Below are 27,778 nucleotides of genomic sequence, written 5' to 3'. Positions count from 1 at the left end.
ACTCTGCTTTTTGGGACATAACTCATACTGCTTTTGTGTTGTGAAATGGGAGAGTGCTTAGAGTAGGCAGCTATAAACTTTCCAGTCAAGATTACATCTTTTTTTCCTCTGCTCTGAGAAAACGTGTTTAGTGAAATGCCTTAGCCTTTGAAAAATCGAACCTTGTTTAGAACACTGTTTTATGCTTTCCTTCCTGTTTGGACCATCATTCACCCCGTTTGTGTCCTTGCTCTTGTCTCCTCGGGGCTCAGGGACAAGCAGGGGCTTGCAGAGGAGGACGTGTGGGAAAGGAAGAGAGCAGGCAGAGCTCCTCTGTGAATCAGGCGATTGGCAGAAGGTATCAAAGAGGCTTCTTCCCCTGTTCACAAGGCAGATTTTCTTCTGAAGCTGGCGGGGCTCCCAGACAATTTGCTCTGGGGACAGACTGGCTGAACTGCTGCCAGTGCCGCCTCTGGGGCCTCTGGATGGATGAGTCCGGGCGCAGCGGGCAGGGAGCACCAAGAGGCAGGGGTGGGGGAGGCCACAGCACAGCACCAGGCAAGGGGTCATGCACAAGAGGTGCAGCCGCAGGCACGAACAGCTGGGTGCTCTCCCATCCACGCATTGCCCAGGCCTTCTGGCCATGGGAACAGCCACAGGAAGGGCTGAGGGGCTGCAGAGGGAGCCACTGGCTCCAGCATCTGAGCGGGAGGAGCCTGAGTGGTCACATGGTAGGGGAAGGAGGAGCGAATGATGAGGGGGCCCCCTGGGCCAGCCAAGGGCTCAGGCCGCTTCAGGCAGCACAGAGCAGCTCGGAGGGCAGAGTAACCTGTCTCCAGCACAGTGAAAACAGTGTCTCTTGACTTCCTGCCTGGCCCAGGGGTCTGCCCAAGCTGCCCTGTCAGACTGGGGACCACCAATCCAGAGGGAAATGTCGCTGTCACATTCCCCGGATCCTGCCTTCAGCAGTGTCACCACAGCAAGGCCCAGCCCAGCCCCTTCAGCTTCCCTGGGTGGTGTTTTCAACAAACGCTTGCTCTGGAGTGCTTCTAATGGGGCGGAAATCAGCAGGCATTCTGTGAACTACGGTGTGTTGGTGGGGAGGGAGAGGGGAGAGGACGGTGGTCAGCCTGCCGGCTAAGTTTTAGCTCAGCTAGACCTGGACTCCTGATAGGGAGATCTTTTAAAATTATTTTCCTCTCACAGAATTTTGAAAAGGTCTATGGGCATGAATTATTCCGGGTCACTAGCTGATTTAGCCCCCAGTGTCTTCCAGATGCCCCAGGGGGATTCTTGGCCAGCTTGGACACTAACAGAAGAGGCATAGCACACATTTGCTTTCTGTTGCCTTAAGTGTTCAGCAGCCAGGCTGCCGGAGGCTGCTAGGAAGCTGGTAATTGGCAGTGAGGGTCAGCCTTGGGCCTGCTGCCGTCTGCTTTCTCTGTCCTTTCTCCTAATGGAACAGTCTTACTGGGTGTGGGGGGGTGTGGGGGGGTGTGTGTTTCATTATATAGCTTGTTCCTGATCATTGCAAGAAATTCAGAAAATACAGAAAAATGTAAAGAACAGCTCCAGCTGGGAATAAGCACAGCTGACATGACAGGACACACTCCCCACGATTTCTTCTGTGACGTTTTGAAGGGAGATGACAGCATGCATTTTTTTTTTCCACTTCACAATAGATCACAAATATTACCCTTCCACATTAATAAGAACAGATCCATACTATCGTTTTTTAACGACTGTTTAATAGTCCAGGAGGAAAATGGGCTGTGGTTATTTAATCTGTTGCCTGTAGTTAGGAACTTCAGATGCCACTGGGTTATTGCTGACAGAAACCAGGATCTTCGTAAAAACATCACTGGATCCTGCCAGATCATTCCCTTAAGATGAATGATTCAAAATGGAATTGCTCGGTTGAGTCCCATGATCTTTTTAAAGGCTCTGATGCATTCTGTCAAAATCTTCCGACAGCAAACCTCTACCAACATCCCGCCCTTCCAGCACTCAGCAAAACTGCCATTTTCCTCCACCCTCGACACTGGGTGCTATGCGTCTTTTTCACCTCTTCCAGTCTGATGGCTGTAACGATATCGCTCACGGCTCTTCTGATTTGGTGTTCAGTGCTTCCTCTTCTCTCTGGCACCTCGTGTCATCTCTTGGAGCTCTTTTTCCACCAGCATCCCCCTCACTCGACAGTAAGCGTTAATGGAGCCCTTCCTGTGTGGCACTGTGAAGAAGCTGAGAGTGGCAAGGAGTCAGGCAGTCGGCACGTGGAGCAGAGAAATGATGAGATAAAATGTTCAGGGCTGGTGGCTGGGACAGTGAAGTGGGGGAGAAGTCCAAGAAAACTTGGAGCAGAGAAGGTGTGAGTTTGGGCAAAAAAGAAGAAAAGATGGATTCAGTTTTTTTTTTCTTCTCCCGAAAGCCCCCCTGTACATAGTTGTATATTCTAGTTGTAGGTCCTTCTGGTTGTGCCATGTGGGACTCCGCCTCAGCATGGCTTGATGAGTGGTGCCATCTCCGCACCCAGGATCCGAACTGGTGAAAGCCTGGGCTGCCAAAGCAGAGCGCCTGAACTTAACCACTTGGCCACAGGGCTGGCCCCTGGATTCACTTTTGAACATGCTACATTTAGGATGCCTGTTGGACTGCAGATGGACAGATCCAAAAGGAAACTGTCAATATGAATTCGGAAGTCTGGAGCCACAGATTTGGGAGTCACTGGCACTCCGGATCCACATTCTGACTGCCAGGAGCCCTCCTTATCCCACCCAGGCCTGACATCCTGGATCCTGCTCTTCCTCCTCATCCCTGACCACTGAGCCCCTTTAGCCCCTTCTCTCAGAGGTGCCTGGTCTGTCATGAGAAAGAACAGATCTAAGGTAGCCAGCTCAAATAAAAATTTGAAAAATAAGCTAGTTTATAGTGCAAATGATAAGCATTTTTTTTTTAAAAAAAGCATATTTTTTAAAAACACAAAGAAATGACTCCTTATTGGTGTGGCAAATGAGGGGGAGACACGTGGGGACAAAAAGCCTACCTGAGCTCTCTCAAGCGACACTAGTCAAGCTCTATCCGCCTACCTCGGGGTAGGGGCTCTGGTCCCTGGAGATCCGAGCGAAAGGCACTGTCAGCGCTGGAGGAGGCTTCACACCTGGGTCTACCTTGAGAGAGAGCGCCCGCATCCTGAGACCTGCTCCGGGTGGGGGAAGCCAGGACCTGAGGAGGCACCAGGCGCGCCATTCGCGGGTGGCTTCTCCGCTATGAATTCAACAGCTCAACTAAAAGGACAGGTAGCTGCCGTCTAAATTTAAATAGAAACATGATAAAAACAATCTGGGTAATTTTAGCCTACTCTGTTCTCTTCAGCATCCTAACATATCTTCATCTAGAAAAACAAAAAGTGCTTCTGAGAGTCGTGCTGGGATGGAAACGTGAGTGCCAGTTCTCAGCTTCATTTTTCAGCAGCTGGCATTCCACGAAAACCTTACTCTGACCCCACTAGAAATTGCTGTTTTTTCTTTTAATCCGATCTACTTTTCTCATTGGCTCCCTTCGAACCCTCTTCCTCTGGTTCATCAAATCAGAGATGCCTACTGCTGTCCGGTAACACAGCTCTGCTGGGCCCAGAAACCAGGCGGGGACTATCAATGACACACGGGGCCTCGAAACAGTCCCATTCCATTTCGTGGCACCCCAGGAATGAGTCTGCAGTGGAGGCACCTCAATTACTAAAACAAACATGCAAAAGAACAAAATATCTATTGCAGTCTTAAGGACCTGACTAGCAAAAGATAACTTAATTAAAAACAGCATTTTGCTCCATAAGTATCACTTTAGCAGGCTGCATGGTTTCTTCTTTGCAAATATGGATATAATCAGCTACAAGTCAAAAAATTAAAGCCTTCTTCAATAAACTAGGAATCGGAGGCATACAAAGACGGCACAGAGAACACACCCCCCATCCCATGTGCTTGGCCAGGGAGCTGACAACGCAGACTGTGGGCGTGAGGTCTCCCATAGCGAGCTGGAATTACACAGGACTCGCCACAGCTATGGCTCTAGAGGTCCCCACGAGAAATGCAGCACCCCAAATGAGGAAGCAAGGCAGGAGGAACAGGGCATGAGAGCCTGAATTCCCATTTCCAATGTCCCATTCAGTACATGCGTGATTCTCAGCCCAAATGGCGAGGGTTTCTGAGCAGAGGAGGAAGAGGGAGCTCTATGGAGTGCCAACTTCCTTAATGACAAGCCGCCCTGAGAGGCGGGGAAGTTTGCTCTAAGTATTCACAGCAAACCCCCTGTGACATCAAAGATCCACACAGCCTCCTAACTAGGCCAACACTTGGGACTGCAGACGCTCGGAACAGAATCAGCCCGGAACAGCTCCCTCTACCGGTCAGTGTGGGCTTCCGGCCCAGGTGCTTAGGTGTGTGACTCAACCCACCCACGCATGCACAGCATCTTCTGCAGCCTCCATGTGTCTGTCACCTCACAAATCTCCTCCCTCTGCTAACTGATGACCATTAATTACCTGGGCCTTTCTGTGTTCACACAAACAAAAACTACCCCACACGTGCCGAGTGGCACAGCTGCCGCTTGGTTCAGAGCTGCTCCCCTACAGGGAGCACCACTTCACTGCCACCTTAGTTGCGTCTTTGCCGGTTCCCCCATCAACTGCCAAAACTCAAAACTGATAAAACTCCTTCAAGTGCAACCCCAGCAACATTGGGGTAGACTTTGAGAGACACAATTGTGATGGGAGCTGCTCCTTTTTCTCTCCCTGCAAATCTGGCACCCTCACAAAGTGTAAACCTTGATGTGGAAGCAGCAGGACCAGAGTGACTGTGTTCTGCTGGGACCTGTGAGCCCGCCACGAGGGAGTCGGGAGCCCTGACCCTGTCTTCTGAGATGCGGCACGTTCTCTGGCCAGTGTGCAGGGCCACTAGCCATTAGTTCCACAACACATCAGAATATTTTCAATTGAACAAGCTCCGTCCAGATACGAGAACTGAGTGAGACAGACCAGGAAAACGTGCCCCGCTACATATCTGGCCCGACTGGGAAAGCTGGTCGACAGAGAAAAGGCAGGGATCCAGAGGGAGAGTTTATACAGAAAACCCAAAGGACCAACACCTGAAGAGACCACACAGACTCTGGCCGCTGCCCTGCCGTCTTCTGCACCCACTTCTGTTTCCCTCCCCTTCACTGCCCCTCCTGCCTGAGAGTAGACAGGTGTGGGATGGTGGCTGCAGCCTAGCCCTCGGAGCCAGCTGCCCAGCTCAGGCCCTGGTTCCACCTCTTGTTTGCTGTGTGACCTTGGGCCGTTTACTCATCTCTCTGTGCTTCATTTCCTCATCTGTAAAATGGATTGACAGGAGGATTAAAGGAGATAATTGAAGCTTTCTGCACAATGTCTGACACATAACAAGCACTAAACCAATGTTAGTCCATTTCTTCTAAGGAGGACGCCCGACATTCTCTCAAAACCACAGAACTTTTAAGACAAAACGTGGAGAGGGCAATGGGGCCACTCGCACCTCAGCCTCGCTTCCCTCCCTTTCTCTTGTCTGTTAGTGAGCAACCCAGCAGCCACTTTTCACGTGAGAGAAAGCCGCGAGCTCAGCGTCAGGGCTGAGAGTCACGGCATCTACTGAAGGAGAACAAGGGTCTCTGGAAGAGAAGGAGCTCCCCGACACCAACGCTGCCCGGGGCCGAGCTGGGCCTCCACGTGGAACCAGCTGCAGCGGAATCGCACATCACACGTCTGCCTGGAAACCCGCACAGGTGCTCCACTCTGTTCCTTGTGAGACCGTGACTAGAGCAAGCAGGGAGGGTCTTTCCAAACCTAAAGTAAAAGCAGGTGTGGGACTGAAACCCAGGCTCTGCCTGTGGGGCTCCAGGCAGACAAAGAGCCGCAGTGAGGGGTTACAAAGCGCTCCACGTGCAGCCATCCCGTGTAATCCCTAAGGACCAGGCCTCCCAGGACCCGGGCCTATGCAGCTTCCTCCCACATGGGCTCTGGGCTTGGTCAAGTGCTTCCTTTGGCCAATGGGGTCAGCAAATGTGAGATCTACTGACGCTTGATAAGGGCCAGCACATTGGGGTTCGCACACTTCGAACCCTGCCACCACCACATGGGAAAGTCTGCCCTCCTCAAGGATGAAAGATCCCACGGAGAGAGAGGCCCAGATGCCCCAGCCCAGCCCCTAATCTATCTTCCAGCTGAAGGTAGCGTATGAGTAAGCCTCGGTCATACCAGCAATCAAAGTAGCCAGTCAACTAACAGAATCATGAGAAATAGTAAACTGCTGTTAAGTAATAAAGTTCTGGAGTTTTGTTATTCTGCAGTGAATAACTAAAACAGAAATTGGTGAGTAGGGTGCTGCCAAACAAAAACTGAAAACATGTGGCCTTGGCTTTGGGACCAGATGGTGGGCAGAGGCTGGAGGCAGCGAGGGGACTGTTTTGGAGACCAGGAAGAGGGCAACCCATGTTGATGAGACAATCAGCAAAACTGTCATCTGGAGTAATCCGTGAGGTGGAAAATAGATGTAGTAAATTTGTGGGTCTGGCTAAAGAGATTTCTAGGCAGAATGCTAAAAGCACCAATGGATATTTTAGCTTTGCTTAATAAGGTACTGGAAGAGAGAGGGATGGGTTAAAGCATGAACCAGTGAGTCTGCAAGGAGAATTTAGAGGAAATAAGGAGAGCCCAGGACTTGCTGGGTTGGAAAGTAATGTTCCTCATTTCCACTCCCTCCAGCTGGCAAAGGATTCCCAAAGTAAGAAATGGTCCCAGGGTAAAGATTAATCAAGGATGCGAGTGTAAGATGCTTTATTAAGACCTCTAAAGAATTTAGGAAGTGCTCAGTAGATCCTCTCAAGTGGACACAAAAGGGCCTCTGTTCATAAAAGCCTAATCCTAAAACAGCTCTGAGTAGTCTAGGGCTGGGCTGCCCAATATGGTAGGTAGCCACTAGCCACATGTTGCTATTGGGCACCACATAGGCGGCTAGTCCAACTGAGATGTACTACAAGTATAAAGTACACACTGGATTTCAAAAACTTGTATAAAAAATGTAAAAATATCTTAATAATTTTTATATTGATTACATGTTGAAATGATGATTGGATATATTGGGGATAAACAAAATATATTACTAAAATTATTTTCACATGTTTCTTTTTATTATCATTTAAATTGTGGCTCTCAGAATTTTTAAAAATATATATGCGGTTCACATTTGTGGCTGACATTATATTTCTATCGGACAGCACTAATATAGAGAGAGGTCTGTCCCAAAAAGAACTATGGATGTAGATTTTGTTTAATGGAGTGAACGATAACAAGATACATAGAAAACCCATACAATTTTTAAAGGAATTACATCAGTTTAAAAATGACAGGAAGTCTCTGGGCCAAATTTCTACAGGCAGGAAGCCAGCTGAGAAAGCTACTTAGATGCAAACACAGGCCACTTCTTTTCAAAAAGAAAAGACATCTCACAAGGTGGAACCAAGAATGCAGATGGTTGATTCAAGAGCAGAACCAGACCCCAATCTAGGAACCCTGTCTGCTGGCATCAGAGAACCTGACAATGTAGGTGAGACAGATCTCAGAATTGCTATGGGTCAATTACTGCTATTGCCCCCTATTACTCTGTTTCTAAATGAGGTTATCTATTGGGGTTACCCTGTCCTTGTTTCGATGTTGTACGTAGGCAGTGTTGTTTAGTTTGTCAGAAGAATTTAGAGGAAATGAACAGAGCCCAGGACTTGCTAGACTGGAGGCAAACCCCATCTATGTCTGGACCAGATGCAGGCTACAAGATCACAGACCTGGAGCTAAATGTGGTTCTTGGGCGAGACTTTAGGGTCCTGGAAGGGGTGAGTGGACTTTGCATATGGGAGAATGTAAATAATTGTGGTCAGAGGGTAGACTTGATGAGTTAAAAACGACCACACAAGATTTACAATTCCTCTCATTAAGAGGTAGAGCTTATTTTACCCATCCTGTGAATCCGGGCTGGCCTGTTTACTTGCTTTGTCCAACAGAATGTGGCAGAAGTGATGTTATGCAACTTCCAAGCCAGGACCTCGAGAGGCCTCACGGCTTCTGTTCTTGTCCACTTAGTACTCTTAGAGCACCACACTGTGCTAAAGCCCACAGTGAGAGGCCGTGTGGAGAGTCCCAGCCATCCCAGCTATGCCATCCATTCCTATTGGAGGCCCCATACATAAGAGACAGGTGTGTCATTTCATTGAAAATGACCTGTCGTCTATGAAACAAAAGTATGTCAGAAACATAAAGGAGGGTATACGTAAGTGAACACATATTGCTAAGATCAATATTTGGAAGATCTAAACTGACACAAAAAGATTTCTGTTTATTTGGATCCTAGGAGTTAAGTTTTTTCATGTGAACACCATTTTCCCAGGAAGTCAGCTGACTCTGAGATGAGTTGGAAACTATCAAGCCTTAAAAGGAGCTGATTTCCATTAACCCAAGCAGCAACCTCTGAGTCTTGGTTTTCTCATCCACCAAATCAGTGCCATGTACCTAAGTTCCAGAACTGTGAAGATTAAATGGGATGAAGCATCTGAGCATTCTGTCTACTGGGAGGGGGTTCACAATCAAGGTGACCTGGGGAGGCAGCATGGAATAAGGGAAGCAACCTGGGCTTTGAACTCTGCCCACACTGACATTCCACACCACACTGCACAGCTTAAGTTCTTCTAAACTTCAGCTCCTTCAACTGTAAAGTGGGCCTTTCCACTTTGCCAGGTTCTCTCCGGATTAAATGCTGTATCATATGTAAAGAAGCCAGCAGAGTATCCCACACATAGTAGGTGCTCAATTAATATTAGTCTTCTCATTTTTTGTTGTCTCAAACCTCCAACTCTTTCATTCTCTTCAAATAAAATGCAAAACAAAGGAAACTCTTTGAAACTGGAAATAAGCAAGTTAAGGCCACATTTCAAAGAGGTGATGCTTCACTAATCTACGGCTGAGTCACACAATAAAAGCCATTCCTAAGGAGTCTGAGGGGTGGGATCTAAATGCAAAGCTCAAGTTAAACAACGGGCCATCCAATAGTCTTGGTGAGGGGCAGATCTGAGCCCCGCCCTGGCTCCCTAGACTTGGGCACAAGATGCACATCACACAAGAGTTTGCCTGTAGGTTGAAAACAGGAAGAATTTAAAGATATGAGAGTACCCTCGGAAATGACCCTAGGACATGACTTGTGAATCATGGAGCCCAAGGATAATCAGCCTGGAGGCTTCCCAAACTCTTCCCGAGAGTCATTTCAGGCACGAGGAGTGGTAACTGATAAAACAGAAACCACTCCTAAAGGAGAACTCTTCTCGGTTCCAAGTCAGCTCTGGGGACACATCAGCTGAAAGTCAGGGAGGAAAAGGAACAGGATGGATCTCCCTGACTCCTCTTCAGGCTGGACTCTTGTCTCCAAAACACCAGCGTGGTGGAAGCAGAACACGTGCTCCTTTAGAATTAAAGTCAGCCTCAGATAGCAAAGAAAGAACAGGATGGATCTCCCTGACTCCTCTTCAGGCTGGACTCTTGTCTCCAAAACACCAGCACGGTGGAAGCAGAACGCATGCTCCTTTAGAATTAAAGTCAGCCCCAGATAGCAAAGAAAGAACAGGAGGAGGGGACCTTGTTTGTAAACAAAGACCAGGATGCCTGTCAGCTGCCAGACCTCGAAGGGAGGTACACGGGGCCTCTGGAGAAGCCCAGGCAGCAGAGCCAGCCCTGTGGTCTCCGTGGTGGTCTCTGGTGGACCTTTCCAGAGCATCGTGGAAGAGTGGGGAAGCTAAGAGGGCCAGACGGCCTCAGCCTGGCACCTCCCCATGATCTGTACCGCCTTCTCTTGGACAGCGGTCAAGCTAACCTTGACTGTCACTCTCATCACAGGCTGTGGTGAATGATTTGGAGTCAGGCACTCAGTTTTGAATCCCGAGCAGCAGGTAAACGGTTAAGCCTGTTTCTGTGTCTGTGTGATGGGGATACCCGTAGTCCCTAAAGAACGTGTGCAAAGCCTTTTGCACAGTGATTGGCACAGAGCCAGCACTCACAAACATTACGTGCTGTTATTATTGTTGTTGATTTCTTCCTCTGCTTTGTAATTTCACCCATGGTAGCATTTATCTCCAGAACCAGGAGACATGCAGAGATGAGGGACCGTCAGTGACAAACTCAGACGTTTTCCAGAGTGGGCAGTGGTGTTACTTATAGCAACCAAGGGAAGATGTGGGCAGGAGGGGCGTGTGGTAATGAGAGATGTTTATGCCTCTCTACCTTTCTCTGGGTTGCTCCATGGGCCAAGGGGCCAGCCTCTGAGGGAGGAGGGGCCAGGGCCAGCCTGCCGGGGGGGGTCAGTCCTGCTGGCTGAAGGCTGAGGCCATTCACACCTGATAGAAAAGGAAGAAGGTCCCCTGGAGACACCCAGAGAAGAGTCCTCCAAGGGGGAGGGGGTTCTGCCCACCCCCACGCCACCTCACTCTCAGGAGCGTGGAGAGAGCGGGATGGACGAGACACTGCCCCTGCCTTGGGGCCTGCGTGGCTTGCGGCCAAGCTTCCAGGCAAGGACCAGAGCCTCACTCTCACTGGGGGAACTTGGATCACAGTAGTGCTCTCCTAGTCCTTGGCCTCAGAGAACTGGATTCAAGGAAGCTTGGGAGGTACGCTTTATTTTTCAACAGGGCGTCACTTCCAACTGGAAACAGTATGTGTTTTTCTAGCAGGTTAGTACACAGCAGTTCTGGTAACTAGGCCACCCTAGGGGTCCCGTTACAGTAATTGTACTAAAACTCTGTGGTTGTCTTTTTGTTGGTGACACTAACACGAGGCAGGCAATGGTTACTGAAGAGGAAATCCAGCACGATGGATAGAGTCCAGGGCCTCACATAGTGCCCAGAACAAAGGGATGCTGATGAGTGTTTGCAGGATACCGGGGTACTGAAGTGCACTTCAAGACAACCCAGCATCCGTCTGCAACCAGGACATCAGAAGAGAGCCTCCTCTTTCTCCACACACACACACACACACATTAGGAAACTATAGACAGCCTCACTACGTGGTCATATTAAAAAGTGATGGAATCTCAACAAGAAAAAAACAAACAACCCGATCAAAAAATGGGCAGAGGATACGAAGAGACATTTTTCCAAAGAAGATATACAGATGGCCAATAGGCACATGAAATGATGTTCAATGTCACTCATTATTAGGGAAATGCAAATCAAAACTACAATGAGATATCACGTCACACTGGTCGGAATGGCCGTAATTACCAAGACAAATAACAACAAGTGTTGGAGAGGATGTGGAGAAAAGGGAACGCTCATAAACTGCGGGTGGACATGCAAACTGGTGCAGCCACCACAGAAAACAATACGGAGATTTCTCAGATAATTAAAAATAAAAATACCATATGACCCAGCTATCCCACTACTGGGTATTTATCCAAAGAACTCAAAATCAACAATTCCAAAAGCCCCATGCACCCCTATGTTCATTGCAGCATTATTCACAATAGCCAAGACGTGGAAGCAACCGAAGTGCCCTTCTACACATGAATGGATAAAGAAGATGTGGCATATATATATATATATATATATATATATATATATATATAATGGAATACTACTCAGCCATAAAAAATGACAGAATCGTCCCATTTGCAACATGGATGGACCTTGATGGTATGATGTTAAGCAAAATAAGCCAGAGAGAGAGAGAAAAATAGCGTACGATTTCTCTCATATGCGGAAGATAACAAACACATGGATAAAGAGAACAGATTCCTGGTTACCAGAGGGGAAGGGGCTTGGGGGGGTGGATGAAAGGGATAAAGAGGCACATATGTATGGTGATGGATAAAAATTAGACTACTGGGGGTAAGCATGATGAAGTGTATTCAGAAATTGATAAATAATGTACACCCGAAACAATGTTATAAACCATTATGATCTCAATAAAATTACTCAAAAAAAAGTGATGTAATGACACAACTCACAAATATTTTCTCTAAGAATTGATTCTATGGTTGCTGACTCATAAACTTAGTTTGCTTTTAAAAAGTCGACCTGAAAATTCTCAGAAAACTCCATTTTGTTGTTTCCACATTCCCTTTACTTCCCTCCATCACGCCTGCACCATATTTTACTTTTACAGAACTCAGGATCTGGTTATGACAAACTCTGTAACAGCTCAGCCCATTCACTTACTTTCTCATGTCTACTTTTACTAAATTACATCCCTTATAAAGAACCCCAAATACATATAACCCCAAAATACATGGAAGTGTCCTCCTGCGACCCAGAGGGTGAACACATAACTGATATAACGTAACTGAAACATACTCAATATCTCTCAGACTCCTAACAACTTCATTTTTAAAAACTTACGGGGCTTCTTAAAAGAAGTCAATTGATGGGCTCTTGAAAAACTTAGAATAAAACAGTGCATCAAAGGGGTCCTATCTTCTGCTCAGATCATCATCTGAGTTTTTGTGAGTGTTCTTAAGGGTGATTGTGTGTCTGGAGTACAGGACACACACATGTGCAAACACATGCACCACAAGTGAAAATCCAGAGGGCACAGGCGCTGTCTAATTCAGCAAGACACGACTTTCTTCCTGGGATGAATTGCAACAGCTGTTATACAGGGACGACCTGAGGCACCTCCACCCCAAAAAGAAATCATGGGACATGTTCTCCTATAGTAGAACTAATCCTCTCATTAGTCTGGGGTGGTTTACAGACAGAAATCATATTACTTAAATCCTTTGGTGATTCTACTGTGCCCAACACACTGACATTTAACATTAAATTTGCCTTGAACTTGCGTTTTATGAAAAAGAAAGGGTAAAAGCATCCGCGCTTTTCCTACCTGCTGCCGTAGCCACCTCTCGGAATGGGGCAGACTCCAGGGCTCAATCTTCTGCTTCCTCCCCCGGAACCAGAAACATCAAGAGAAAGTTTTCAATTGCTATGAGCAAGCACACTGTTTACTTCCAGCCAATTCCTTCTTATTCCCAAGGCTTGCTGAGTGCCAGAGTGCGGTGACTGAGAAAGGATGTCTGGGAAGAAAGGGGTGGGGTTTGGGGGAAGGAGAAGAAAGAGTTCCCAAGGCAAGAGTTAGTTCACCCAATGCCTTTCCTTCAAGGAGAGGAAAGCCTTCTTTTCCAGCTTTAATTTCTCATAGCAGATCTGCCACTGCATTACTCACAGGTAATTGCTACATTGCCCCTTCACAAACAGCAGACATACTTTTTGGGCGAGCTTCCAGATTTGTGATGCATGCCTGTACCTGTCCACGGGGAGAGCGCTGTGCCTGAGAACTGGGAGGGCAACAAGCCCACCCAAAGGGAGGACCCAGTCTAGACTCGATCAAGTTCTTGGGATAAAATATGCCACAAGGAAGATCAGAGGCCAGCGTGAGCCTCTCCTTCCACAGGGCATCCGCCTCAGTGATGGGATCACCCGGTTAGGGTTCGAACTTCTTCCAAGTAGATCAACAGCCACACTTTGTCAAGCTTTGACTTGTCTCCACAGAGAGGAAAGGAGCAGAAGGGATTACTATCGCAGAAGGAATGTGGTTTTCTTGCTCTGGACAGTCAATGTGGGAGTCAAAGAAGTCAGACGTGCAGCTGCACTTCCTTTAAGGTTAATATCATGAGACACCGTGCTTAAGAAGACATTTCAGTGACAAGCAAGTGTTATGGAGGTTCTATGTTTGACCCGTTCCTGGTTTCCAAGAGGTGAGGCAGAACAGTAGAAAGGATAGAGCAATAGGGCAGAAATTGGGAAATCTTGGCTCGGCTGGTTAACGCTGTGACCTTGGTCAAATCACTTAGCCTGGTTCCCAAATAAGTAGAACGAAAAGACCGAGCGGGAAGACGTGTACAACAACAGAAGGCCACTCTCACTGCTACGTCTATGCCACCTTGCTCCTGTGCCAGCACTTCGGGTCACCTTTGGGGAACCACTCCTTGCTCTCCGCTGTTTTGGATGGAATTGAGCCCACCTTCAGGCTTCCTCAGAAGTGGGCATGTGGCCAAGTCCAGCCAACCAACCAGAGTGACTGATGGGTTCAGAGGCAGGTTTGTGCCAACAGGAGTAGTCCCTGGGACTCTTGCTGGGAAGAGGAGTTCTCCTCTTGCTGGGGCTGCTAATCTGACAGAACAGGGCCTAGTGCTTCCAATGGCCATCCCACGGAGAGAGGGACTGCCTGAGGATGCAGGCCCTGCAGGGGAAAGCAGAGCTTAGAGATGGCAAGAGACCAGTTCCTGAGAATGCCATTTCAAGACTTGGGTTCTTGACTAAAACTAGCATTTCCCTTGGATTTCTTAAAAACGTCCTTTAGCTTCTTAAGCCTGTTTCAATTAGATTTCTGATGCTTGCACTGGAAGAGTTCCAGCTAATATGAATCCCTTCCAACTGCTCTCTACCCTTAACACCACTACTTTTTGACATTTACATCCACAGTGATCTGGGCAGCATGGGGATGCATAAGGCCAACAAATCAGTTCCTTTTGATGCACTCTTGGAACATTTTTTTTTTAAATAGCAGATAGATGTAGAAGTAAGGCAAATTCTGGTAAAAGATTTTTAAATTCTTTAATTTCTTTAAATTCTAAACTCTTCTCTCAAACTACAGCTTTTTGTTTAAAAAAATTCAAATAATGCACAAAGGTGAAATGCACGAAGTGAAAATTGCCCAAAATTTTACCTTCCAGAGAAAACCAAGGATAACATGTTAGTGGCATGCTATTCAAAATGTGATCCACAGACAAGCAGCCTTGGCTGGGAGCTGGAGAAATGCAGATTCTCAGGCCTCAGTCCAGTCTTGCATTTTAACAAGGGCCCCAAGTAATCTGTGCGCACATCAGTCTGAAAAACAGTGGCTTAACATACAATCCTCCAGAGATTTTTTTCACATAGTGGCCGGGATTTTTTTAATACATGTAACTTGTTGGCTTTTTATTTTACTGATTTTGTAAAGGAAAGGCAGACATGAATACAATGAATCAGAAACAATGTAATCAAAATTCTTTACAAAACATAAGCGATTCATTAACTGGGACTATGTGCAAGTTAGAAAGCAGTCACAAACCCCCACTAGACCCTAGGACACTATTGCAGGAGCAAACTCTCCCAGGACAGGGCACATGCAGGCAGAGGTTCTCCCACTGGAGGTCAGAACCACCCGGAGGCCAAGATGCCAGCCCCACACCCAGAGCTTCTGATTCAGTAGGTCGGGGGTGAGGTCGAAGAATCTGCATTTCTGACAAGCTCCTGGGGAATGCTGATGCTGATGGTCCCAGAAAAACATTTTACCAGTATTTTTTTAAATCAAACCAATTTATTTAAAAAATGGATTGATACAGTATATACTTAGTCAGCCCTGGTTGTCTAGTGGTTAAGATTCAGCACTGAGCGGCCCGGGTTCGTGTCCTGCTCAGGGAACCACACCACCTGTCTGTTGGTCCTCATACTGTGGTGGCTGCATGTTGCTGTGAAGCTGAAAGCTATGCCACTGGTGTTTCAAATACGAGCAGGGTCACCCACAGTGGACAGGTTTCAGTGGAGCTTCCAGACTAAACAGATTAGGAAGGAGGACCTGGCCACCCACTTCTGAAAGAATTGGCCATGAAAATCCTATGAACGGCAGTGGAGCATTATCTGTGTAGTTCTGGAAGGTGAGAGGATGGCACAGAAGGACCGGGCAGGGTTCCCTGTGCTGTCCACAGACACACCACAAACAACAAACTATGTACAGACTTTATATGCTATTCTAAACTTACTTTTTCACTTAATACTCTATCTGGGAAATCTTTCCATGCCACCCATGTAGCATTACTTCCTCCTTTTTGAGGGCTGCAGGGTCAGAGATTTGAAATTGATATGACAACAACTGTTAAATGACGAAAAAGGGAATCACTGGCATCTTCAACCTGAGCACAAGCCTCCCACCACTGGAATCGTCACCTTCGATACTCAACAGCATCCTGTGTCTGAGGCTACAGAGAAGCACAGCTCTGGACAGAGGAGGCACGTGAGGAGCACTGTGCCGGTGCCTCTGAAGACAGTATAAGACGTGGTTCCTTTGGGAGCTATTCCAGTCTTTTTCCCCCTATAGCCACAGTGCCAGCTACAGTCACAGGTATATGGTGAGAACTTTGTAGCTGCTGTGGAGTCAGTGAATGGAAGTGCCGATTCGTTGAATGCACACAGCAATTCCAAGCAGGAACCCCTGGTACAGAGCCGCTGTGCATACTGCGTACCGCTAACACTTAGTGGTCAACACCCCTCCTGAGTCTGTTCAGACTTCCAGAAATAAAGGGGTCCAGCTCACAGATATGACTGGGACTTGGAAGGGGCAGTCCAGCAACGTCAGATCTGCAACCTTGAGGCAACTCCCGAGGAGCACACTGACAGCTTCCCGGCAAGCCCTCTGCTTGACAGACGGTACCCTCTGGATCGTTAAAATGCTCTGGCCCAGACTTCCTCCCTCAGGAAAGTGAACCTATCAAGGAAGTTTTTCCCTTAGTTAGAAAAATACAGTCCCATAAATAAAAGATGAAGCTACATAAAATCTTCAGCTGAGCAATGCCCCTGCTTTTGTAGCCGCATATGTAATCGCCACGAAACAAAGGGATGGCAGTGTGCAGACGGAGACAGGGCACAAGGCCAGAACCAGGGAGCCCAGCTTGAGGCTCAGACACTGCGGAGGTGGCACTGGCTGTGTGAGACCAGGATACAGGGAGAGAGTCAGCTGGGATGTAGGAGAGAGCATGCACGGCCTTGAAGCCCAGCTGGAATGGGGGATGGAAGGAGGGTTGGAGGTAACAGGGAGCCGAGAATGAGTCCAAGGGGACACCAGGTTTATGGTTAGGGTAGAGAGCCAACACAAGGATAAAGAGTTTTGAACAGGATTAAGTGAGGGGGTGAGAATAAGGTGGGGGGACAGTAAGCAGCACTCTTCCCCAAACAAGTATGTACTGGATCCAGGGTTACCTTACCAAAAAAGCGTAAATCTCCCCACACAGTGTACAGTTTAGAGGGTCCCTGTAGTGGGGTGAATAGTGTCTCCCCAAAATTCATGTCTACTCAGAACCTCAGAATGTGACTTCACTTGGAAACAGGGTCTTGCTGATGCAGCTAAGATGAGGTCACGCTGGATTAGATTGAGCCCTAAACCCGATGAGGGGCACTCTTAGAAGAAAGAAGAGAGGACACACAGAGACACAGAGAAGAAGCCCATTGGCAGACGTCTGCAGAGACTCAAGAGATGCGGCTGCATGCAAAGGAGCACCAGGATTTCCAGAAGCCAGCAGAAGCTGGGAAGGGCAAGGAAACTCCTCCTTGGAGCCTTCCGAAAGGGCATGGCCCTGCTAACACCCTGATTTCAGATTTCCGGCCTCCGGGTCTGTGAGAGAACACGTTTCTGTTGTTTTAGGCCACTCCATTTGTGGTACTTTGCTCTGGCAGCCCTAGAAAACTAACAAAGCCCCCAAAACCCCTTTGGCTCAAATTTTCCTGGAATCGCACTATTATTCAGTTTTCTGGGTAGGTCAGATCTGGTTAAGTGGGAGGGATGCTGTATCAAGCCAGGAAAATTCACACACATTTTGATTCACTCTACTCCACAGCGAGCCCTGTGGGATTCGAGCATGGGCTAGGTCAGGCCTGCAGAAGGGGGGTGCTCTTGGAGAAACAGGCTGAGACGGGGTCTCAGAGCAGGGTAATCCTAGAGAGCAGGGGCCTTAGATGTCACTGACCTCACCAGGATCCTGGGAAACAGGCAAAGTGGGTACTATGTTGTTGTAAGTATACAACCAATCTTTTATTTCTTCTTTTTTCCTGACATCTTTTTTCCTTCATTCAATACTTTTTTTCCAGTTTTATTGAGAAATAATTGACATATCACTGTAGAAGTTTATGGTGTACAGCATGATGGTTTGATTTACATATATTGTGAAACACAGGTTCAGCTAACATCCGTCATCTCATAGATACAATAAGAAGAAAAGAAAAACATTTCTCCTTGTGATGAGAACTCTCAGGATCTACTCTCTCAACAACCTTCTCGTATGCCACGCAGCGGTGTTAGCTATAGTCACCAAGTTGTACATTACATCCTCAGTACTTATTTATCTTATAACTGGGAGTTTGCACCTTTCGACCACCTTCCTCCAATTCCCTCTCCCACACTCCCCGCCTCTGGTGACCTCAATCTGATCTCTGTTTCTGCGAGTCTGGTTTTTTGCTTGTTTTAGAGTCCACATATAAGTGAGATCATACAGTATTTGTCTGTCTCCGTCTGATTTACTTCACTTAGCATAATGCCTTCAAGCTCCCTCCATGTTGTTGCAAATGGTAGGATTTCCTTCTTTTTTATGGCTGAATAATACTCCATTGTTTATATATACCACATCTTCTTTATCCATCCATCTGTCGATGGACACTTAAGTTGTTTTCATGTCTTGGCTATTGTAAACAATGCTGCTATGAACATGGGGGTTAGTATTTTCATTTCCTTTGGATAAATACCCCTAAGTTGAACTGCTGGATCATATGGTAGTTCTATTTTTAATTTTCTGAGGACCTCTATATTGTTTTCCATGGTGGCTGAACCAGTTTACATTCCCATCAATAGTGCACAAGGAGGGTCCCCTTTTCTCCACATCCTCGCCATCCTTGTTATTTCTTGTCTTTCTGATAATGGCCATTCTAACAGGTGTGAGGTGATGCTCATTATGGTTTTCATTTGCATTTCCCTTTGATTAGTGATGCTGAGCACCTTTTCATGTACCTGTTGGCTCTTCAAATATCTTCCCTGAAGAAAAGTCTATTCAGGTCCTTTGTCCATTTTTTAATTAGGTTATTTGGTTTTTCACTATTGAGTTGTATGATTTCTTTATGTATTTTGGATACTAATCCCTCGTCAAGTATATGAGTTGCAAATATTTCTCGGTAGGTTGTCTTTTCACTTTGTTCACAGTTTCCTTTGCTGTGCAGCGGCTTTTTGGTTGGATATAGCCCACTTGTTTATTTTTGATTTTTTTCCTTGTGGTTTAGGGGTTATATCCAGAAACTCATTACCAAGACCCATGTCAAGGAGCTTTATTAAAATGGGCATTATCTCCATCTTACAGAAGAAGAAACTGAAGTTTACAGATGTTAAGTAATTGTGTGAAGGTTCCAGTCAATAAATGTTGGAGGCACATACAGAAACCAGATTTTCTTGTTCCTAGCTAGGGGCTTCCACAGGAGCACGCAGCCTCTGCCATGCTATCTCTAGGGGCTCATCTTGGACTGAGAACAAGAAGAAGAAAGACACTATCAGCTGTGGTCACAGAGGGGTTCTTCTATACAAGTGAGTTTCCCACACGACTAAAAACATTCCTGTAACTCTGACATTTCAGGTAGAGTCTTTCCTGCCTTCAAAAACAAGTTATACTAACATGATTTAATCTCTACCCACCAGTATGGACATTAATCGTTATTATTTTCTTTGTTAAATTGTCTAAAATCCTCAAAAGAAATGGGCAGAAAAGTGCAGGCACAGACTGAGGCAGTGTGTCTGGTGGCCCACATAGTCATGCCCACCACACTATCCATCAACAGGAGAATCACGTGGGTGAGGGGTCAAAGCTTCCACTTACTGAGTGCTAAGCACATGCCAGGAAATGTGCGAAGGGCCCTGATTGTGCCCTCAGGTGCTCTTCCAGCCTCCATGTGACCTGACTGTTTTGATCCCCACATTACAGATGGGGAAGCGGTGGCTTAGAGTGCTTCTGGCACTCACCCTCACTCAAGAAACGTGAGGACACCGAATTGATGACCACATACTGACATGAAATATGCACCTGTTGAATGAGAATCAAACAAATTAACAGCCATATTTAGAGCCAGGAGTCAAGCCAGAGTCTTTCTGTGAGGACTCAAGAAGAAAGCTTGTATCCTCAAGCAGCATGGAACGCCCTCAAATTTCTCAGCTCAAATGTCTGAAGAATAAGTTATGACCCTCATACTGCGTTGGTTAATCTAAGTCTCATGTCCAGTCAACTCTGCAAATAAGTCTCTTGTGAGTGAGCTGTGGTGCACAGGAGAGGCATGGAGGTGTCCCCCTTCCTCTCAGAGCTGGGGTGGCAAGAAGGCCCCCAAGACACCTGTCTCAGGCTTCGTAAAAGCCTACCGTCCACAGATGCTTGCAAGCTTGGCAAGAGTGTCAAGAAATCACGTGAGCTGCAATCACACTGTGTTCTCCTGGGACCTCCCTGGGCGTAATCAAAATCCTCAGTTCTTTCCTCTCTGAGGACAGAAGCATCAAGAGACAGGCCCATGGAGCATCTCACACAGGAAGCTGCTAATGCAGCTGTCATCACTCAGAGCGTAGCCACATCTGATTCGTAATGTCAACTAAAAACTCTACCTCTCAAAATTGCCATGCCAAGTGGCGAACACTGCATTGGGGTAGGAAGGGGAAGACTGTGTGGGTATAAGAAATTGGCATCCATCATCCGTTCCACTTTCCTTCTATTTCCAGAGCCCTAAAAACTACATCTCTTTGCAGTCAGGGTTTGGTTTGCAAACCAGTCCCCTCGATCATAGGCACATGTGGGAGATTTGGAAGATGGATGTGAGGGAAGATCTGTTTTTCCTGTGGCTTCTCTGTTGCTGTTGGCATTAGGTTTGTGGAGGCAGCAGTGTTTCTGCAGTGGTGTCCTGGGGTCCAGACTCCTGCTGTGTGACTCCTGAGTGGCTGCTCTGGTGGTGGCAGTGGGGTTTTCCTGACTGTCTCATTGCAGCCAAGGCCATGTGTTCTCAAAGTCGAGTCCAGTCAGTGAACTCCTGATGCACCCTGTTCCTGACTCAGCCCAAGGAGGCAGAGGGGGCTTCTTCCAGTGGGTCAGTTAGCAATTCGCTCTGGGAGCGGTCCTGGAGTCCCAGCCTAGCAACCCCTTTTCCAACCTTCCCAACAATCTGAGATCTTCACAAAGGTGTCTTGTCCAGGGATAGCTGCTAGCTGTTCTGCCCGGGAGAGAGATGGAGGTCGGGAGCTGCCCGGTTCACCACCTCGCTGACGCCACTCCCCACAAATTCATCAGGTAACTTGGGCGCCAAGGTTCGTCAGCTTCAGGCACCATCCTCAGGAGGCCAGGTTCCACTCTGCGACAGTTTTGAATGTGCCTGCCTCCCTCTATTAAACTTCTTTCTGCTTAAGAAACGAAGTGGATTATGTTTCCCACGATTGAAACCTGACCTAGCTTCTAACTCAAACACAAGTCCTGAGTCCTTCCAGACAGTTCCTAAACATTTTCAAACTCTCATTAAAGTAGGGCTAATGCTATTGTTTTTATTGACCTCTTACCCTAGGCCATCACTTTGGGATTGGTATTAAAAATAAAGATAGAATTTTTAAATGGAAATGTTTACTCTTTTCATATGTTGAACAAAGATTTATTGAAAGCCTCTATGTTGAAAGCACTGTGCTAGACACCCAAGTGCCAAGACAATATGGCACAGTGGACACAGCACACACTCTCCACAAGGAGCTGACTTTTGGCTCTGCCCCACCCACGTGGCCTTGGGCGAGTTTCTTCATCTCTCCAAGCCTCAGTCTTATCATGAGAATGAATAAGGATACTAAGAATAATTACCTCTAGGATTGTCCTAATAGTTACATGAAACATAGGAGAAGTGTCCAAAGCAATACATATACATAAAAGGTGCTAAGCGTTAATTCTTTTTTTCCTAAAACACATAAAAATGAAATGATATTGATTAAAATATATATATTTTGAGTAATCACCAACAGTATTTTCTTGTCATTTCCAAATCAAATTTTGTCACCTCCCTGATTAAAATCCTCCAATGGTTTCCCATGGCACTTAAGAATAAAATTTAAACTCCTTACAGGCCTACAAGGTCTTAACAAGCCTCTACAAGCTCTCCAACTGCCCTGCACGACATTTCAGCACGGGAACCATTGTTCTCTTCCTGCACCTTGCTAAGCTCATCCAACCTCAGAGACTGCACCAGCTGTTCCTCTGCCTGGAAGGGGCTTCCTCCAAGTCTTCTCGTGCCTGCCTCTTTATTCAGGTCTCCACTAAATGCCCCTCACCTCCCCCAGTCATTCTCTAACACGTCCCCCCCCGCTTTAGTTTACGTTGACAGTCGTTATCACCTGATATATTCTTGTTTATCTGTGTATTGTCCATCTCCCCTAGTTAGAACATCAGTGCCTGTGAGCAGGGACCCCCGCTGCCCTGTTCACCACTGCGTCTCCAGTGCTCAGAACAGTGTCCAGCAAACAAAAACTTGCAATAAGTGTTTACTGAATTAATGAATCCTTCAATATAAATCCCTGAATATAATGGTTTAAAGAAAAACACTTTATAAAATCAAGTCTTTATTGGTAGCAATAGTAGTATTCTAGTGTATAAGTAAACTAAAACAAATTTAGCTTTCAAAAACATTTTTTCAAACCAGAACAGGAGGAAACATCAGTAGACAGACTAAAAATCAGTCATACAAACACAGAATGTGTCTTCAGAGTTCCTTCCTCGTTGCATCTCCCTGTGTTTCAGATAGAGTGGTATTATGCCTATTTCTGTCTTCAGACAGATTCTCCCACTCCGTAAGAATTTTTGTGGCATTCCTGAAATTCTCTCTTCCCAGTGATTCTCAATGAGCAGAGACAGGGAGCAAAGACACAGCTCTGACTCCCTGGTAAAGACAGGCACAGGAACACCTACAGAGCCTTTGCCAGTCTGCCCTGCTGCCGTTGGAGCTTTGCTGTAGAAATGTGAAGTGAGGAGCCTGTCCACTGGCCCTGGAGGAGCACATGGCCTTCAGCCAGACGTGGGTATGGGCTTCTGCGGGCCCCATGACACCATGCGCAGCTGACTCCACAAAGAGGGCTGCACCCTGCCCGTGTGCCACGACAGAAGCCCCAGTCAACATTTCAGGCAGTCAGTGAACTGCTCCTGGGAACATCTGGATTTGAGTGCACAGTAGGTCAAGCCACGTAATTCTACTGGAGGCAGCATATCGCTCATGTCATGAAGAACTAATCAAATTCAGACTTCATCCTTTGCTAGACATGCTTTTCTTTTCTGTACCAAAATGATCCCCATCCCCCAGCCCCTAAAACTTCCAGCTCCTTTGAAAAATGGCAAAAGCTGAGGTTCCCATCACCATACTGCTTGCCTTCTGGGATCCCCAGGAGAAAAGGCAACAATCAAACATGATTTGAACAAACAAAATAAAACATAATACAAAAGAGGGCCAGTTCCTGGAAAGACAAAAGGGCCTGCTCTGCACGTGCCCTAGTCTCTGTTACAGATTTACTGGTGGAATGGCCACTCCAGAAGGCACTGGGAGGAGCCCACATGCCAGAAAGCACTCTGAGCCTGTCCAGTTTGCTGTTGAGTGACTGAGAGTTTTCCTGTGACAGTCCACTCTTGGCATAAACCAGCCACTTTTCAGGACCTGGGCTGTAGCTTGTCTGCGGTGTAAGAGCTATAAGGAAAGCCAAACGGAGCCACCAGAGAAAACTTCATCAAAGGAGCTCAATCTGGGATCCCCACAATATTAACTCAGGTGACGTGTCGGTGTCCTTCACACCTCTGCTTCTGAGAAAGTAGGCACCTGGGTTTCACTCTTACCTGTCAAGTGCTGTATCTACACGAACGCAACCTCCAAGCATCCTTTTAACTAGACGGTCACTGCATGAATGGTGAACCACAAGGACACTCCCTGAAAACTAAGATTTTGGCCTAACAGATACCTCTCCAAATGCATGCTCTTGACTTTTCATATTGTATATGTAGTTTCACAGGAATTACCTCTGACGACCACGCTTTCAACATACTGGTGGGAGTAAGTACAACGTTTACGTCCCTGGGGGAGAAGTGAACTGCCACCCTCACCACTCCACCGTGACCCACCACAGTGCCACCACTGCTGCTGCAGCTCCTCAAGGCGAGGGTTGGCGCTCACCAGCCACTGCTCTCAGCACCGAGCACATTACCTCACTGAAGCCTCACAGTACCCCTGTGAGGTCGATACCACTATTATTCCACCTCACCCACGAGGAAGCTAAAGCACAAAGAGGGTCAGTAACCTACTCAGGGGCACACAGCCAGACTGGTGGTGACAGGATAAGAACCTAGGAGGACACCAGACAACCGCAGTGGAGAATGTGAACATGATGCCATCTCGCCCTCCAGCACCACTCAGATATGGAGGGGACAGATGTGCAGATGGTCACCACCATCCTGGACGCCTGAATCCACGTTGACTTCCTCGGCCTCAACTGCCTACACGGAGGACAGAGACGTAAGGCATAGAAGCTGAAGGAGCACCCGGACGACACCCTTCTCTTTGCCTGCTTTCCCAGTTCATACTCACCTTCGTTCTTGCCCGGCCATGCACTTATGGTCCTCAGAGTCTCATTTTCAGCAACCTCCTCAATTATGCGCTTTCACTGTTCCATAAATACCCATGTATTTGCCAGCCTTGAATCCTGGTACTGGGCTCATGGGGTCTCAGAACACATCTGTCCCGTCTCGTTGCTCGGCTGCTTCCCAGGCTTGTCACTGCCTCCTTCACCATCCTTGCCTCCCTCTCACTCTCCGCCCACCAGCCAAGCCCTGGTTACAGCCCAGCTGGGCTGCTCCAACAGCCTTCTCTCTGGTCCCCTTGTTGTCTTTAGCGACCCACTCTTTCCAGCCATCCTGGTTCCTGCCAGCAGACTCGCCTCTGTCACGTTACTCCTTTCACTCAAGTATAGACAATTCATTGCTGATCGTACCAAAATCCAAATTCCTTTGCCTGACTTGTAAAGCCTCCATAATCTCATCCCGCCCCATCTATTCAATTTTCTTTCCCACAAAGTCCAATACATACCCAGTGAACCAGTCAGGCTGTTATCTTAAGAGTAGACTGGCGACCCACATGACTCTACAACTATTATTGTTCCCCTCTCGTGTGACCTCCCCATTATTCAGGTTGCCAGCTAGCTAAATTTTACCCACTATTCAAAGGCCCAGCTCAAATCTCAATTATTTAATTAAACTTTCTTCATTGCTGTAGCACACACTGATCACTTCTTTCTCTTACCTCCTATTACATTTACAAATTAGTAAAAATTTGAATAACAGTAATGATAGACTAACCTCTACTAAGCATTTACCATGCACAACGATGAACGGTTTTGGAGCACGCATAATCTACAAAAGGCCCTCAGTGGTTCCCAGTGAGCTTCACTGCATCCACCCTCTACATGCTCAAAACATCTTAAAGATGGAAATCTACAGGTGAGCTATCAGCAATCAGTGACAAAATTAATTAGAATTTTTGGAGGATTAAAGGACAGGGGACGTTGATAATTCTATCCTGGCCAAGAACTAGGTCTTCTGTTTTTATTAAAAATCAGGTAGCAGGGGCCGGCCCCATGGTCGAGTGGTTGAAATCTCACGTGCTCTGCATTGGCAGCCTGGGTCTGTGGGTTCGGATCCCAGGTGCAGACCTACACCACCTGTTACTCATGCTGTGACGGTGACCCACACGTAAAATAGAGGAAGATGGCATAGACCTTAGCTCAGGGCTAATCTTTCTCAAGCAAAAAAAATAAGTTTGGCAACAGCTGTTAGCTCAGGGCAAAACTTCCTCACCAAAAATCAAAATCAGGTAGCAATAAGATTTCCCCAAGTAACCAAATATTTGCACCACAATATTATGGATTTTCTCCCAATCTCTTCCAATGCTGTTTTTCTTTTAACAACTATGGTTAGTATAGACATAAATTCAGCAAAGATAAATATCATAGTAAAGATGGGGAAAGGTTATGATTTAGACTAAAGCTTTAATGTTTTTTAAAAGTCACCATTATCTCTTATACTCATATAAGGCATAATTTCCACTTTCTCATTTCCACACCCATTCTATGAAGAACATCACATGTAAAAATTCACAAGATTCCTCTTCTTTCTCACTTCAAATCAAAGCTTCAACAAAGGCCAAACCACAGAGAAAAAAATTTTATTTCAAAATTCTTACATTGGCTTAACTACAACTCATGAATTCCTGAGCGAACTTTCAGAAGCCGTAAAGAACTGACCAGATGCGAACACTTACCTCCCCACAGTCAGCTTGGTTTGAGTTTCCGCTGACTGCTGCTCCCTTTCACTGGGGCCAGCATTTTTCCTCACTTGAAAAGGAAACTAGATGAGAAGAGAGAAAACCATCTAATATGTGGTCTTTCTTCATAGTTGCTTAAAGCCTCAGCTTATCAGGACTTCCTTCATTGCCAACTGAAGCCAGAAATGTGACACATCCACTCCTATAATAATTTCAGTTTTAGAGATAAGGTGGCTTGAAAAGCATCCTCTTGGAGAAGCCAGTTTTCAAACCGAAATCACTCAGTGAAAACATTATTTCACATTAAATAACGTTTTATATTTTTCCCCCTCGTTATAGAAAAAACACCAGCTCACTGTGGAAGACTTGGAATACGCTCTTCCTTCCTCTTTCATCAATCTTTGCTAATCTAAGTTAAGGCTTTTAGACCTAAGTAAATCTTTTTTTAACAATAGGTACTAGCTTTTGCATGGAGTTTTGTAATCATATTCAAAACTATTATTTCTTTTATATTTTAATAGTCTCCAACGCTCACCGCAAGTCCTTTTATACTTTTGTGTGTGCGTCCTCATGCCAGTTCACCTGTTGATCAATGGGACTACAAATTCAAACACCTTTTTTTCAAGAAGGGACCATGTGGGGTATATTTTCTGCCTCCTGTAAATCTGAAGATGAATTCCTACAGCCTTTGCACATGAACGCCATGTTGGGTGAACATGGAATTCTTGAGACACAACCTGGTCTTCTAGAACAGTCTTTCAGCCTTCAGAATTGAGAAGTCTGAGACCAGCTTGATGTCTGTTTCACTAGTAACCTGCTCATTTCTGTCTAAATGCCTGAAAGATTCTATCTCTAACCTGGAAACTCAAACATCTTAGAGGATGTGTCTCTGTGCAGGTCTGGTAATTTTAGTTTTCTCCCAGATCTTCTCCAGCTCAGAAAAGTTTTCTTCTGATCTGTGCTTGACTGTTGCTTCCAGTGTTTGGTTCCTTTCCTTTGTTGGAAGTAAATTAATTGTTAGATTAGATCTGTGCTTTCTGCCTCCTCTGTCACGATTTCCATCTTGTTCTCTTGTTCCTTATTTTGTCACCCACTTTACTGGTCTGATCTCCGCAGAGTCTTCTCTGTATTTACTCTCTTCAGGGCAGGTTTTAAGTCAGCTCTTCTGCTTCTGGCAGATATGCCCTCATTTCTTGTTTCAGTCTTTGCAAATCTTCCTTCATCCCAGTCTGTTTTCTTCTGATGGCCCCTGACTCCCATCTCATAGTGGCTATGCCTTCTCATACCTTTTTGAGAATATCAAAAGTAAGTCTGCTAAAACCTTTTTCTCTTTCTTGAAGAAATTTATTTTCAGATATATAATCTTGCTTCAAGTTTTAAAGGAAAGCTTTCTTTCCCTTATCTTGCAGTGTTCTTTTCGTAGGTCCCTTTGGGCATTTTTTCTGTCTATTCATATGGAAGAGAGAACAGTGTGCTCAAGTGTGGCGCTTGCTGGCAGACAGTCTTGGTGAAGGGTCTGCACAGTCCCTCACTTTCCGCTGGGCACAAGCCAAGCAGGTCTGAGGGTGAACTGACACACACAGACCTCGGTCGCCCGCCAGGCTCCACCAGGTAT

The 27,778-nt window shown here is 46.5% G+C and overlaps 1 protein-coding gene across 5 annotated transcripts in view; it reads right to left on the bottom strand.

Moving 5' to 3' along the window:
- Nucleotides 1–27,778, bottom strand: part of FRMD6 (FERM domain containing 6) — a 279,784-nt gene that overhangs the window by 191,966 nt on the left and 60,040 nt on the right. The window contains exon 1 of one of the 5 annotated variants that reach the window (XM_070630349.1): nt 12,899–14,186. The exons of 1 other annotated variant lie outside the window; for it this stretch is intronic. The gene's annotated coding sequence lies outside the window, so the exon portion shown is untranslated. Of the gene's footprint in view, nt 1–12,898; nt 14,187–27,778 lie in introns of those variants that run through there. 3 more of the 5 variants (XM_070630345.1, XM_070630330.1, XM_070630339.1) reach the window with 3 other exon arrangements.

Source organism: Equus przewalskii, chromosome 1 (assembly GCF_037783145.1).
Source record: "Equus przewalskii isolate Varuska chromosome 1, EquPr2, whole genome shotgun sequence".
Classification (NCBI taxonomy): domain Eukaryota; kingdom Metazoa; phylum Chordata; class Mammalia; order Perissodactyla; family Equidae; genus Equus; species Equus przewalskii.
This window is presented reverse-complemented; position numbering and strand designations above follow the sequence as displayed.